General features: G+C 42.2%; 1 protein-coding gene across 4 annotated transcripts in view; it reads left to right on the top strand.

The window, feature by feature from the left end:
* The first annotated feature begins 7,695 nt into the window (after positions 1-7,695).
* The window catches only part of TUNAR (transmembrane neural differentiation associated intracellular calcium regulator), a 58,812-nt gene continuing 51,509 nt past the window's right edge, over positions 7,696-14,998 (top strand). For 3 of the 4 annotated variants that reach the window (XM_081867358.1, XM_081867357.1, XM_081867359.1), the window contains exon 1: positions 7,701-8,181. The gene's annotated coding sequence lies outside the window, so the exon portion shown is untranslated. Of the gene's footprint in view, positions 8,182-14,998 lie in introns of all 4 variants that reach the window. The other variant, XM_081867360.1, reaches the window with a different exon arrangement.

The raw sequence follows: 14,998 nt of genomic DNA, 5'->3' as shown, positions 1-14,998 counted from the left end.
CGGCTATGAGTGATCGCAAAAGAAGAAGAAGACTTGATGGGCACATGTCTATGTTGTTAGGGTATTCAAGCACAAAAAAACAGAAGCCTTATGTTGAACTGGAGTCTGTGACTGGGAGATTTGTGGTTATCTTTGTTTCCTGGTGACTTTTCTCAGCATGGCTCCAGTGACCAGCTCCTCCTCTTCCTTCTCCTCCAGCTACAGAGGGGAAGAAGGGTCAAAAACACCTCTCACTGGTGGCAGCGCTGTTATGTACTAAGCTTGGATCCTAGAACAATAGGCAAGTAGGATCGTAGAATGCAACAACTGATTGGCCTGCAGGAAAAGACCAATCAGGCTCCAGGAGGGAAGCAGAATCAGCCAATCAGATGGGACTCATTGTGTAAATAATGTATATAAAAGCCTGAGGTTTGGGGGGCAATTCATCACTGTTTTACAAGCTGCAATAACGAGCATGAAATCACTATAGGACTCAGAGTATATTTCAAGCACCAAAAGAAGTTGGAGGAGGAGCTGTGTGGCCGCCATGTTCCTCCCAATGTTCTGATGTCGTGTGTGTGACGTTGCCCCCACCCCAATCGCCTCCGCAAGCTGGAGCCTTTGTTTCCTATGGACATATCTAAAAGGTCTCATCCCTTATATACCAAGCTGATCACTGTGTTTTGCAAGAGAAGACAAATTCAAGATGCCATCTTATCAAGAGGTCTGCTGCACACAATGTTAAAATTGGGCCTTGAGTCTGGCAGTGCCCTTTGAACCTCTCTCTTGTTACATACCACAGAACTGACACCTCTGTTGGCTTTTCTTCATCATTTGTTGTAGACTTTCTGCTTTCAACAAGCTTTCTAAGTGAAGGTCTTTTTTTATATTGCCATCAATGCAGTTGCTGGTACATACACATTTTCAATTGTTTAAACTGTTTTTACATAGGTAATTATTTGGATATGGTTTTTATTACATTGCTTCATAGGAAGCAATTCATAATGAATAATAGTAACAACAAGGATAATATATTTATTTTCCTGTGTGGCAAGAAACTGGATAATAATTTTCATTCCATACAGTCATCGTAGCTCTATTCAGACGTAATTGCCTGTGCAAGAAAAATACATGAAGTCAGAAGCAGGGCCATTCTGGCTAGCCAGATTCAGCTACCTTATTCTGCAAGCAGAAGCCAGCACAAGGACTCCTGCTACTGCAACTGAGCTTTCTTCCTCCTCCTCCTGTGCACTCCCCAAGTTCACTCTGAAAGATCAGGAGAATCCCCAGTATGGTGCATGGGAGGAGGACAAGAGGAGAGAGAGAGTTGAATTTCACCTCATTGAATTACACTCTGTTGAGTTTCATCCTATAGGTGCTGTGGTCTAAACCACAAAGCCTCTTGGGCTTGCCAATCAGAAGGTCGGCGGTTTGAATCCCCACGATGGGGTGAGCTCCCGTTGCTCTGTCCCAGCTCCTGCCTAGCAGTTTGAAAGCATGTCAAAGTGCAAGTAGATACTGCTCCAGCGGTACTGCTCCAGCGGGAAGGTAAACAGCGTTTCTGTGTGCTCTGGCTTCTGTCATGATGTCCCATCACGCCAGAAGTGGTTTAGTCATGCTGGCCACATGACCCGCAAAAACTGTCTGTGGACAAATGTCGGCTCCCTTGGCCTGAAAGTGGAGATGAGTGCTGTATCTCATAGTCAAATTTGATTGGACTTAACTGTCCAGGCACTTTTCCTTTTCCTGTAGGCCCCAACTAAGGATGCAATCTGATACTAGGTACTGGTTTAGATTACAATTAAGTGGACTCACTTTTCAATGTTTCTCTTCAATTATTCCTTCTCTATTTTTACCTGTTCCTTTAGCTTGTTGAATATAATGTTATTCCTTACGTTTCTTTATGACGATTTTAGAGCTGGCTGAAAACTCAATGAGCCAGTAATTGCCCACTGAAGTATGCATCTTGCTTGAGGGTTGCTGTCTGTTTAAGTGAGGATGAGGAGGTGATGGACCCCCCCATGAAATTATTGTGTTTTTGGTCATTTTTTACTGTCAGCTAGCTAGCATATTAACAGCGTATATTGTCAAGGACATGAGCGACCCATCAGACCCCCCAAAACCCAGCTCGCATTGTTCAAAGCATTTTAGTTGTGGTTAATGGCTAATATAATCACCTCAACACATAATCAATGAGCAGAAGTTGAAGTGAATACACATTTCAAAGGTACCGTGTTAGCAGGCAGTTAAGATAAACATTGGTGATGGTAGCTGACTAAATTGTATCAGAACAAATGTTGTCGTATTTGACAAATTCTGTAAAAAACACACCAAACAACCAGCATAGGGAAAATCCACAGCAAATTGTTCCAAGCTAGATTGCTTTGCAAGGAGACAAGTGGACTATGGGTCAGTTTGTTATGTAGCCCGTTTGCACATTCCACCACCATCCCTCGTCTCAACAATCCTTGTCTCAACAATACAATGTGTTGCTTTCCATAATAAGTTTTAGAGAACTGGGTTTTCTGCAGTGCTTGGTCCAGTAAAAAAAAGCAGCTGGCACTAGTCCAATACATAAATATAGAATAGCAAGTGTCTATAACAACAACAACAACAACAACAACAACAACAACAACAATGTATTTATACCCCGCCCCTCTGGCTGGGCTTCCCTAGCCACTCTGGGCACCTTCCAAAAAATTTTTAAAATACTGTAATACATCAAACATTAAAAGCTTCCCTAAACAGGGCTGCCTTCAGATGCCTATTAAAAGTCTGGTAGTTGTTGTTCTCTTTGACATCTGGTGGGAGGGCGTTCCACAGGGAGAGCGCGACTACCGAGAAGCCCCTCTGCCTGGTTCCTTGTAACTTGGCTTCTCGCAGTGAGGGAACCTCCAGAAGGCCCTTGGTGCTGGACCTCAGTGTCCGGGTAGAACGATGGGGGTGGAGACGCTCCTTCAGATATACTGGAGATATACTTTCTTTTCTCTTCAGTATTCCAAGTCCAAATCTAATCTCAATATGCTTCTAATTACATAATCAGGAAAGCAGTGAGGTCCAACCACTTGCACCACAACTCCTGCCATCCCTTTCTTCTTACGTTACCTAGCATTAGTAGAATGGTTGGGAGACCTCACCAGAGACCTTGTTTCCTCCCTTTCCGAGAGCTGTTGGAATTTCTCCCTGGGGAGGCTATGGAACTCCTCAGCTGTTTAGAGGTAGAAAAGGTCGAACGAGCTGGAACTTAAGAACATAAGCAGACTGCTGAATCAGGCCAGTGGCCCATCTAGTCCAACATTCTGTTGTCACAGTGTCCAACCAGATGCCTGTGGTGAGCCCCCAAGCAGGATTCGAGCACAAGAGCACTGTCTTCTCCAGTGGTTTCCTGCAACGGGTATGCAGAAGTATTACTGCCTCCAACTATGCAGTAGACATCATGGCTTGTAGCCATTGACAGCCCTCTCCTCCATTTGTCAATTTGTCTAATTGCCTTTCAAAGCCATCTTGGTTGGTGGTCATTGCTGCATCCTGAGGGAGCAAGACCCACAGTTTAATCATGCTCCGTGGGAGGAAGTTATTTTCTTTGTCCTGAATCTTCCAACCTTCAGCTTCATTGGACATCTATGAGTTCTTGTATTATGACAGATGGAGGAAAGCTTTTCTCTGTCCACCTTCTCGATGCCATGCATAATTTTATAAACTTCTATCATTACTTAAGGTACTTACCCCTGGTCACCTTTTCACTAAAATGTCCCAAATGCTGTAACCTTTGCTCACTCCACCTGCTTGATCATTTTGCTTGCCCTTTTCCAAACCTGCTTCCACCCTATAATATCCAATTTTGAGCTGGAGTGACCAGAGCTTATTGTTTTATTGTTGGCTGCTGGATTTATCCTTATTTGGTCATGGAATGAATATGTTATTCTTGTATATTGTATTGTTCTTGTGCGTTTCGGTATCGTTGTATGCCACTTTGCGGAGAAGCTTTCTTGAAAAGTGTGGTATTAATTTCTTAAATAAGCAAATGTGTCAGTTTCTGATCCCTGTCACCTTTCTGTGACTTGTTCCCGCTGCTCCAGACTGTTTTCATCCCAATAGTTGTTTGGGAGGGAGGGGATAAAATGGTCAAAATGAATGAAAAATGAATTTCCATTCATTCATTTGCTTCCCCATCTGTTCCCATAACTAAGACAAATGAAACAAATGGGTCTCATTTGCTTTGTTTTCCATCCATTTTACAAAATGAATGTGCACCTCCAAAAATATTATAAATAAGTTATATGCAATTCCCCACCAGCCCCTTCACTAGCGCAGATATTGCTTCTGAAATCTTGCCTGTGAGGTGAGTGTGTGACTGTCTCAGGACCCTATTGGGTAATGCCTGTGATATCACTGATACAGTTCCTTGGGGAAGTTATTCCCCTGCAGCAGGAGTGAGAAAGCTTCGTGACTCCACAGGCTAAATCCTTATTTTGCCTTGAGGGTAAATTATGACAGGTGAGTGAGGCCATTTACCTGTCAAATGAGCACCTTTGCAAGTCTCGCCCTTCCCTTTTAAACTCCTAGTCTTGGAGGTTTAATAGGAGAGTATGGGGATAGTTGCAAGGCTATGAAACAGGCCCTGTGCTCATTTCAGCCTAAATTGGGAGTGTGCAGTGCAGGGATGTCTCGAAGGCTTTGCAAAAGTGCTGTTTGCAGCAGCTGCCTGCTTCTCCTTTAAATGAAGAAGAGGGGACAGCTGCTGCAAACAGTGCTTTTGAGAAGTGCTTTCAGGCAGTTCCCACTATTTCATTTCTGCTGAAATGGAAGTATGGTGGCTTCCTTGAAGTGTTTCTCAAAATGTGTTTAGGATTGCAACCTAAAGCTGTAGACTCACATTTACCTGAGCTTATGAGAGTTGCCACATATAGGATTGTACCGCCATGTATTGTTTGTTAAGGGCTACTTTAGCGCTATACTTTTATTTCTTTAGTTATAAACTTATCTCCCACTTGTTTTTCAGAAGAAATTCTGGATGGCCAACAACAACAACAAAATAGTGTTAAATATAAAGTTCACAATTGAAGCAAATCATAAATTGAGACATTAGCATTTTTAGCTTCTCCTGTTGGTTCAAACGTTGGGCAGGGGGATGCTGAACAAACACAAGCAACAAATCTCATCCGCCTCACAGGATAAAAAACCCCTTGCAAAATTAATGGATATGGAACATCTAAATATGAATGAAAGTCATCATATCAGTGGCTGTTAAAATAAGCAATCAAGATCGGAACTGCTGCATTTGGACTAATTAAGAGTTTTGGAGCTGGATGGAATAAGAACGACACCCCCTGAAATCCAGAGCACGGGAAGTCATCCAAATTGTTTGATTTGGCATTGAATAATTGGCTTTAATAATTGTATTATAATTTGGTATTGTATTAATGTGACTTTTATTGGATTGTTATAAATGAAAATTAATAAAAATTATTATAAAAATTCTCATCCCCTTTAGCATTTGCAGAAAGATTGTATGCATCCATGTCCAGAGATGCTTAACACCAAAATTCAGCTATTACTTTCATACCCTACTCATGCTCTTTCAAGAGACACCTGGCTGTCCACTGCTAGAAACAGAATACTTGAGCAAATGAACCTTGCCCTGATCCAGGAAGCAATTTTTATGTATACAGTTATAAAAGCAAATACCTTTTCCCTTTTCTCTTTCTCTCCACCCCCCCCCCCTTCTCCTTCTTTCCAACCCAGCACTGGAACACATGTGACTGAGAAAGGAATGAACAGAATCTCTCCTTCACACTGGCACTGGCACTGGCACTGGCACTCAGACACTGGCATTTCCTCTTTGCTATATTAGCAGTGATCTCACACTACAAATACATCACACTTATCTCACCTATGCATGTGCCTGGGCATTTAATGCCCCAAAGCGTATTTACAAGCACTTGCTAACAGATGTTGATTGTGCACAGAAGAATCAACAGCTTTCCTTTTTGAAACAAGAAGGCAACATGGTTTTTATGTTGGCTGGGATCCAGCTCAGGAAGTGCTTCAGAAGGTAAGAACATTCCTGAGGTTCATGTTCAAGCTAACAAATAGTTCTGAATTGGTGGTTCAGTGCTCCTAGTCCACATATATGGGGGACTTTAGCTTCTTCTGGTCTCCTCCAGTCTATGACCAGCTGAGGCTGTATAGTCACATGACTTCTGCCCAATGTACCTTATGGAGATGCCTTTAGAGAAAAGATATCTACACTCCTAGGTCATTCCTTGCACCCCATGTTAGCCATTACAGTCCTGAACAATACAGGAATGCACCCCAAGAAAGGGCTTCTTCAGCTATGTGTACTGCTGTTGTTAACTATTTTGATGCCCACCCTATAAATTTAAATGCACTGCAGCCATCTGGGCAAGGGATCTTGGGAACTGTAGTTCTGAAAAGAGGGTAGGGCTATCTACTAGAATATACAATTCGCAAGGTTCCTTAAGGAAAGTCAAGTTTCACATTGGCTTTAAATTTATAGTGGATATGTTACCACTAGAAAGCGGATGTGCATGTATGGTATGAATCCGACCTGTCCAGCCCTCAGACCACACTGCTCCTCTTCTCTTCCTGCACAGTGGAGATCAAATGAACCACACTGGCATGTGACTCTGCACTGGCAAATTAAAAATGCTGGGATGGGATTCCAGTTGCTTTCTTGATGTGATGAAGTGGCAGTAGCAGGAGGTCAGAGGGCCAGTCCTACCATTAGGCAGAGTGAGGTGGCTGCCTCAGGTGGCAAATCTTGGGGGACAGGGGCTCCAACTTGAATAAAATATTGGGGGCAGGCAAGTCCCGCCCTGCATAATTGATCACATGATGCAGTGCACGCAACACCATTTGAATGGCAATGTCCATCAACTTGGGGGGGGGCTTCAAATATTTTATTGGGGGAGGGAGGCAAAGGGACTTTGACCCCTAGGAGTTGGCTCCTATGTTGGGGAAAGTGAGAAGAAAGCAGTGAGAGCCCCTCAGTTGTTCTTCCTGAGGTCCCTGAGCCTTTTCCTTCTTTTGGAAGACAGGGCTGTGTTCCCCTGCCCCTTAACAAATAAGCTAGCACACTGCCCTCAGGCATAGTGCAAAATGTAATCTCTGCTGGATAGAAGACTTGGCTATCAAAAGGTTACCAGGAATCATGTCAGGGCATCTTGGCCTTTCGTCTGACCCTTATTATCACAGAACAAAGGTGCTCCTGCCTTTGGTCAATGGCCTTATTGACTTCAGCAAATCAGGACCAGGGCAATATTTCCCCCCCAGATCCTGTTCTTCTTCATCTTTCTCGAGGAGGGAGAAAAGATACATCTGGTGAGTAAATCCCGTTGTTGTTGAACTGTGGCTGTAATGCCGAGAAAATCAGCAAAAGTAAATATACACATGCTGTATAACTTTGCCAGAAGAACTTGGCTGAGCCAACAGATTTTCACTCCATGAGACAGGTTTCGCTGTATTTGTAGAGGTCTCTTTTTTAAACAACAACAAACAACAAACAAACTCCCCTTGAGGAGCATTAAATTCAAAGCAATCACAAGATGCCCATCCCTTCCTGATGCTCACTAAGCTGCTGCTTGTTTCTCTGTATCATTCCGTATTGCTTCTCCAACCAACCAAACCATTTGTGTGTGTGTGTATATATATATATCTGTGTGCTTGCTTGGCTCTATTTGAACCCAGGGGCTGCCTTCCACTTCGAAAAAAATGAATACCATTTGATATGGGAAATGCCCGGGCATGTGAGAGCATTTTTCATCTCTGAAGAGTTCAGTTTCATTTGCTCTCCTCCTTCTGTGTTCCAGGCAGTGCAGAACGCTGTATAAATAGCCAAGCCTGTGCTACATCCAGTTTGAGATATCCAGGCATCCAGGAGGGGGAAGGCACACGGCAGGGGGAAAGCACTGAGCAGCTTGCGAAACTAAAGATGATGTATATTTCAGACTCAATCTCCTGAGCAATCTTGGGAAGCTCGGATGGATTACAATAATACTTCAGCAAGGCTGCCGGTGTCCGTAAAGAGCTGTCACTTACCAAGGAGGATAAGAGCTGGAGAGAATGTCATTATTTGCTTTCCATGTAAGATAAATGTGAAGGGCTGATTTTGTGGACAGGATGAGCAGCACTGCAAAAGACGATGGCTTAAACTTTTAACATCTCTTCCAAGTGGAATATGTGAGTCTTAAGACCCTTCTTCTTCTTCTTCTTTTTTAAAAAAACAAACAAACTGAATGGGGGTTTGAGTGGGGGGCAGTTGTTGTTTCGGAGGAAATTGCATGACGCTAGTTTTTAGCTGCACAGTGCTATCTTGGTAATACTTGCAAGACAGATTATTCATGCCCGAGTTGTACATTTTTCATTAATACATTTTAGCTGTTTTCATTGTGAGAACTTGGGCACAGCTGCCCAGCAAGCATGTTACAAAGGTGGACCTTATCTTAAGAGGAGGTCTGTATTTACAAGTATCCTGGCAAATTTTGACTGGATCCTTATTGCACAGTGATGTGGGGGTAAGCCCCAGTGAAGTCAGTGGGACTTACTTCCAAATAAACATGCATGGGAACAGGCTGTGTGATTGCTCAAGCACATCCTTCCAGTTCGTTTTCTCAATCTTTGCTTTTTGCAACCATCAAGTTTTTGTTTCACCAGGATTCTCTCCCCCCCCCCCTCCCCATTAACTAGGTTTCTGTTCGGTGGCATTTTAAATGCTGATAAGCTGAATGTAGTCTCTGGATCAACATGAAGATTCTTAATGGGTTTATGGTTAATCTGGGCTATTCAACTTGGATCAGTTACAGAACTACTGCATGAGTGAGGGATGTGCTAATAATGCCTTAATAGAGAATGCTATTTGCAGTGACAGGTGATCATTGGTTCTTTTGCTAAGAAAAATTGAAAATTACTCTTGTGCGCATATATGTATACACACACACACACACACACACACACACACCCCAATGCCATTCGAATTAAAACACCTCAGTTTTTTAGTTGCACTTTCATGGTTTTCAATATGAATCTTAAAGGTGTAAGATGAATCTTTAGGGTAGCCTTTTAGGAAAATAACCCAGAGGCAGTGTTGAGCAAAATTATTAATTTTATAGCGATACCACAAGGGAGAAAGTATAGTTGATTGTGGAAAGTAATTAATTCAAATACTGGTTTGCATTTTAGTTATGCGATCTGCACACAAGCATGCTGACAGAGAAAAATTATAACTAAAATATATGAATAGCTGTATGCTTAATTAACAGCAGGCAAAGCTGTTATCGTTTCTGCACCGCATAAGCCATTTAGCACCCCATCTCACGGAGGGCACACGTTAAAAAGCCACCTCATGATCAGCAGAGGAAAGGAAGTGAGATGTTAAAATAGGAAGAATTTAATATGAACTTAGTAGCTGATTAACTGTGGAATATAGAGATATAGGCAAGCAAACAAGAGTCACATCATGTCATATCATATTTCTCAATTATGAAAGCAGCAATCTGGATGTACTGTAGGAACGTGATTGCTTTGGCATGGTTTATTTCCTAATAGACATCAGCTGGGATTCTGAGTAAACTATTCCACAAACCAGTCAGTGGAGCAGGTTTAGTTCCATGGAAGTTTCCTGACTGTGACCTCACATGTTTGATTCTAGTCACATTTACCTAGAAGTAAATCCTAGCAGTATTGCTGCTACTTACTTTTTAAAAAGTGTGCCGGAATCCTAGGCATGCTAAGTCCCATTGTGCTCAGCATCATGCTGAGTGTGCTTGGGACTGCAACCTTAGTATCACTATTCTGCTAATTTCCAAATGTCTTGCATCAAATTAAGACATTTCAAAAAGAAAAAAAAAGATTCAGTCAAGAAAGTTTGTCAAAGATGAAAACAGTTGCACAGAACAGTGCTTCAGAAAGATTAAGTCCTTTCATGCTCTTCATGAGCACAGATTCCTTAAAAGCATTTTTGAAAAGCGATTTCCTAAATTCCATTTCCCATCCCTTTACATCTAGTACTCAACCAAATCATTTCAATAAACTTTGGAAGCCTGAATAATACTATTCAGCACAGTGAAACGGAGCAGAGCACAAAACTGACAGCCAGAGCATTAATATTAAAGTCTCAGCCTTGCAACATGTTTTGATTTTTTCGACTGCATTATTTGAAATACACACACACACACACACACACACACACACACACACAGATGTATACTTTCCTAGAAGCTAATCCAATGAAAGAAGATATCCCCAAATTTCTACAATTTTCAGTGCATAGAAACTTGAAGAGAAGTTATTTTCCTGTTCATGATTTTAAGCCAATAATGGGGAGCTTAACTAAACTTTAATAAGACTTATTGAGAGGATAGCTGTTTTCTTCTCCAGTAACCTGATGCAATTCTCTCTCTCTCTCTCTCTCTCTCTCTCTCTCTCTCTCTCTCTGCCTTTTGGGCATTTGCACTAAGTTAAAGAATAATAATAATGTGTGTGTATTTATGCAGCAGTTACAACTGTTAATTTGGGTAACTTACTGGACAGTTTTCTCTCTTTTTTGAAGTACAAATCTGCTTAGGGTGAAAAGGATTTCAGGCAGATGATCACTCTTGAGATTCAGTGAATTCGCACATTGCATGTCCTGTCTTATTACATGGTTGTACAGGAAGATGATCATTTCCCCAATGAGCTTCGACAACAAACAGAGGATGTGCAAATACATCACTGCATCGTATTCAGAGATAATCTGATTCTTATATGATGTTTGGAATGGAAATTCTGCAAATTCATCCTTATTACTTCTGCAGACTGACACGTCTCTTTCATAAGATTAAAAACAAAATCTACTTAGAAAAGAAGCAATGGGAATGCGAATAATATAATTTGGTCCAATGCTATGGGCCTGATTCAGACCCTTTCCTACACACAGCCCCCCTCCATGTGCAACTCTCAATATGTGGTGCTATTAGGAGAGGAGAAGCACATGGGAGCCCCGTACTCAAAACAAGGGTGCATAAGAAAGGGAAGAGAGACAGTGGTTGAGGATTACGACATTTATTACGTTTTTGCATTTGACTGATGGGGTGAGACGTTTTGTTGCCTGTGAGAGACCGCTACAGAAAATCAGAGAGGCAATTTCAGCAATGTTGCAAAGGCTGCTTAGGCACCCTCTTAGTTTCAGCATTGCTTCAGGGGTGGTGGTGGGTGGTGGTGTTTGCCTGGAGCATGAGAGATGAAATATGCACCACAGGAACCTTTGCAACATAGCAGGGAAGGCTGGGGCACACCTCTTAGCTCAGAAGCCACTTGCGCCAGCACATGGTCTGAGGGCTCTGCCCCAGTGTCCTCTGCAACGTTCACTTTGCTGATGGATCGCATTGGGTTGCGTGGGGCTCCCACTGCTGATGCAGCCCCATGTTGCTGATGGCACAATGCATCTGCTTCCCTTGGGATCTCGTAAGTAGGTGCATGATGGAGAGAGGGGAGCCACTAGTAGAGTAGGCTGCATCAAAAAGCATGCTCACACCAGTGAACCTCTTGGAATGCTTGTGAAAGGAATGGCTAACTTTATTCCCTGCCAAGGTAGTTGTGTAATCAAAGGGGGGACCCCTTTGTTTTGCCATCTACAGGGGACTAAGGCCCCGCTTTTATGCTTATTTCCCATGCAGGCAAGTTGAGGGACTCAAGGCAGACTTTACTCAAGCACATCTGATCCCGTGAAGAAATGTTCTATGGGTACTGCTAGATGAGACTGGAAATATATGATGAAGATCACCCACTCTTTTTAAAAATAAGAAGAATAAAAGAAGTTAAAAACAGCTTTATAAGTGAGGGAAATGGGGATATGTGGGGATATCGTGCTAGAGAATAGGGGGAGTCACTTGCATCATTTCTTCAAACCAAAAAATGCCCTTAAAAGCTGTCAGTATCTCTTTCCGCAGCATCTTGGACCTATTCTTATGCAGGTTCCTAACAGCTGCTTTGAACTTATTTTTCTTTTAAAAAAGGAGATCCTCGTGCACTTTATTCATTCATTCATTCATTCATTCATTCATTCATTTGCACCATAATCTAATTTCACCCTCATCAGCTCACAAAATTCTGGGATGCCATTCCCAGTTCTGGCACCTAATCCATGAGAGCTTATCTTAAATTTCCCAGAAGGTGTTTTTCTGAGGAAAAAGTCTGAGATTTCCTCTTTTCTCCTCACCTGGAAAAAAGGAGGCCGCTTTGCAGATTCCCCCCCCCAAATATTATTCACTTCTCTCCCCCCTTTTGGGGACAGTTGCCTTAGAACAGGGAGAGATCCAAGACACAGTGGAGGATTTTAAATGATGGCCAGGCTGCCAGCGCAGTCGCTGCTTCAGCACCAACCTTAAGAAACCCACCAATTAGGGAAAAAGGAAGAAGCTTTGTAACTGCTACTATGCTGATGATGAACCCCATCCCTGAGAAGCTGTTGGAGAATTCCTCCTCTCTCTGGAGAAGTTTGGCGGAAAGCCCCTATCCCCAGCACAACTTCTCCGCGCGCAAATAGGATGCAGAATTTCTGCAATCAAATTATGCCTCTGCTATCCACATGCAGCCTTTAATGGCCATTCGCTGTTCCAGATCACCCCTGGGGGAGCATTGCTGGAGCAGAAGTAGGTTCGGCCAAGGGAAGCAGTATGAATAGTGCACTGAAACACTGCAGAAATTGCCTATTAGGAGTGTAACTTAGGTCAGCAAACTCTGGCTGTGGCTGGTATGTGCAGAGGTATGTGATACTTCCTTGCAAGGCTTGATCTGCAGCTTCATGAAATAATTAGGTATTGAACAGTAAGTGTAATTTAAACACAGCTGCTTAACTCAGATGATAAGTGTTCTGCTTTTTTTTTAATTTTTCATTTCTTTTCCATATTGACTCAGTTGCAGTAAAATATTTTGCACTGAACTGCTTTTTTCTAGTTTTAGTGTTATTCTATACATAGTTGAACACTGGAGGCTTGAAGACTGTACGGCAGTTTCTTTTTTTTTCTTCCAAAAATTTTATTGGTTTTCACAATATTGTAAACAAACAAACACACAAGACAAACAAACATAACAAACATAAATCATAGCCTTATTGAAATTTACAGTTATTAACTTTGTTAAGTGACTTCCTCGCTTCCCCTTTGTTGAATTTCATTGCATGTCCTTTTAACGGTTTTCCAAATCCTAATTTTTATAAAATTTAACTTAAACATTAACATCCTTAAATCTTCACCTTATATAATTAAACATATTAATTCATCACCTAACATAAACAAAATCCTAAACCTGATTAAATATCTGCAAGCTATTTCCGGTTAATTTAACTTAACAAATTTAACTAGATAATCATTAAATTTATTCCATTCTTCCTGATATTCCTCCTCCTTCTGGTCGTGGACTCTTCCGGTTAGGTCGGCTAGCTCCGAAAAATCCATCATCTTCATCTGCCATTCTTCTACTGTTGGTAATTCTTGGGTTTTCCACTTTTTAGCTAACAAAATATGAGCAGCAGTTGTGGCATACAAACATAATTTAACATCTTTCTTGGGCAATTCCAAACCTGTTATTCCAAGAAGAAAGACCTCTGGTTTCTTTATAAATGTATATTTCAACATTTTTTTCAATTCATTATAAATCTTTTCCCAGAAGTCTGTACGGCAGTTTCAGCCACTATCTCTAAATGCTGAGGGTGTACTTCTTTTCCCTTCACATGATATTACACTGATATTGTCCGATGGAGTCTAATCTCGCCAACTTCCTGAATCCACTGTTCTTCAAAGCCGAGACTGAGTTGTACTAAAGCATTCCAAAAACATGGCTTCTAAACTGAAGTGCAATTTAGTTAGGACAGTGGCTTCTAAACTGTGTGCCGTGTCACCTTCTGGCATGAGAATTTGAATGAGAAGTTGAACAATGGTAGTCAAGTTTTCATGTGAGCTAGCTTGTCTATCACTTCCAACCTACACCCCTTGCTCCCAGAGCTTTTTTCCAGCCGGAACTCACCAGAACTCAGTTCTGGCACCTCTCAGGTGGGCACCATTGTCATTCTAAAACAACAAGGGAGGCATTCATGGTGAGTTCTGGCACTTCTTCTTCTAGAAAAATAGCATTGCCAGCCTCCATGTATGACAGCTGCCTATTCCTACATTGCAGAGCGTTGAACTAAGTGATCCATACAGTCCATTACAACTCTACAATTCTCTGACTCTATGACTGTAAAACATAGTTGTGAGTGTTCTTTTCACACTTTCCAGGCCCAGGCCCAGGCCCAGGACCATGCAGAGCTTATCTGATACCAGGGCAAGAGTCCCCTGCCGGCTAGGAGGCACAGGGCACTCTTGGCATTTCATCATTTTATTTGTATGCCGCCTTCCCACAGTTAAAAAAACAATGCTCAAGGTGGCTTACAGCATGACAAGATTTAAAGGTAAAGGGACCCCTGACCATTAGGTCCAGTTGTTACCAACTCTGGGGTTACAGCGCTCATCTCGCTTTATTGGCCGAGGGAGCTGGTGTACAGCTTCCAGGTCATGTGGCCAGCATGAATAAGCCGCTTCTGGCGAACCAGAGCAGCGCACGGAAACACTGTTTACCTTCCCGCCGGAGCGGTACCTGTTTATCTACTTGCACTTTGACCTGCTTTTGAACTGCTAGGTTGGCAGGAGCAGGGACCGAGCAATGGGAGCTCACCCCGTTGCGGGGATTCAAACCGCCGACCTTCTGATCAGCATGTCCTAGGCTCTGTGGTTTAACCCACAGCGCCACCCGCATCCCCCTATGACAAGATTTACATAATTACAAAGGTTATAAACAATAAATAAACCACATCAAGAAGATACACAACCAAATGGGAAACAATTTCCACATAAATCAAAATCTAAAACTAAGAATACAGCATTAATATCACAGTTTAAAATGACATAGGTAAAAAATAGCAGCAATTTAAACAAAAAACAGAAACAAAACAAAACAGCCCTCTCTGTCCAGCAGCAGCGGTGGC

Source organism: Podarcis erhardii, assembly GCF_964252035.2.
Source record: "Podarcis erhardii genome assembly, chromosome: 1".
In the NCBI taxonomy this organism is placed as follows: Eukaryota; Metazoa; Chordata; class Lepidosauria; order Squamata; family Lacertidae; genus Podarcis; species Podarcis erhardii.
The sequence above is the reverse complement of the archived record's forward strand: the minus strand, read 5'-3'. Positions and strand labels throughout refer to the sequence as shown.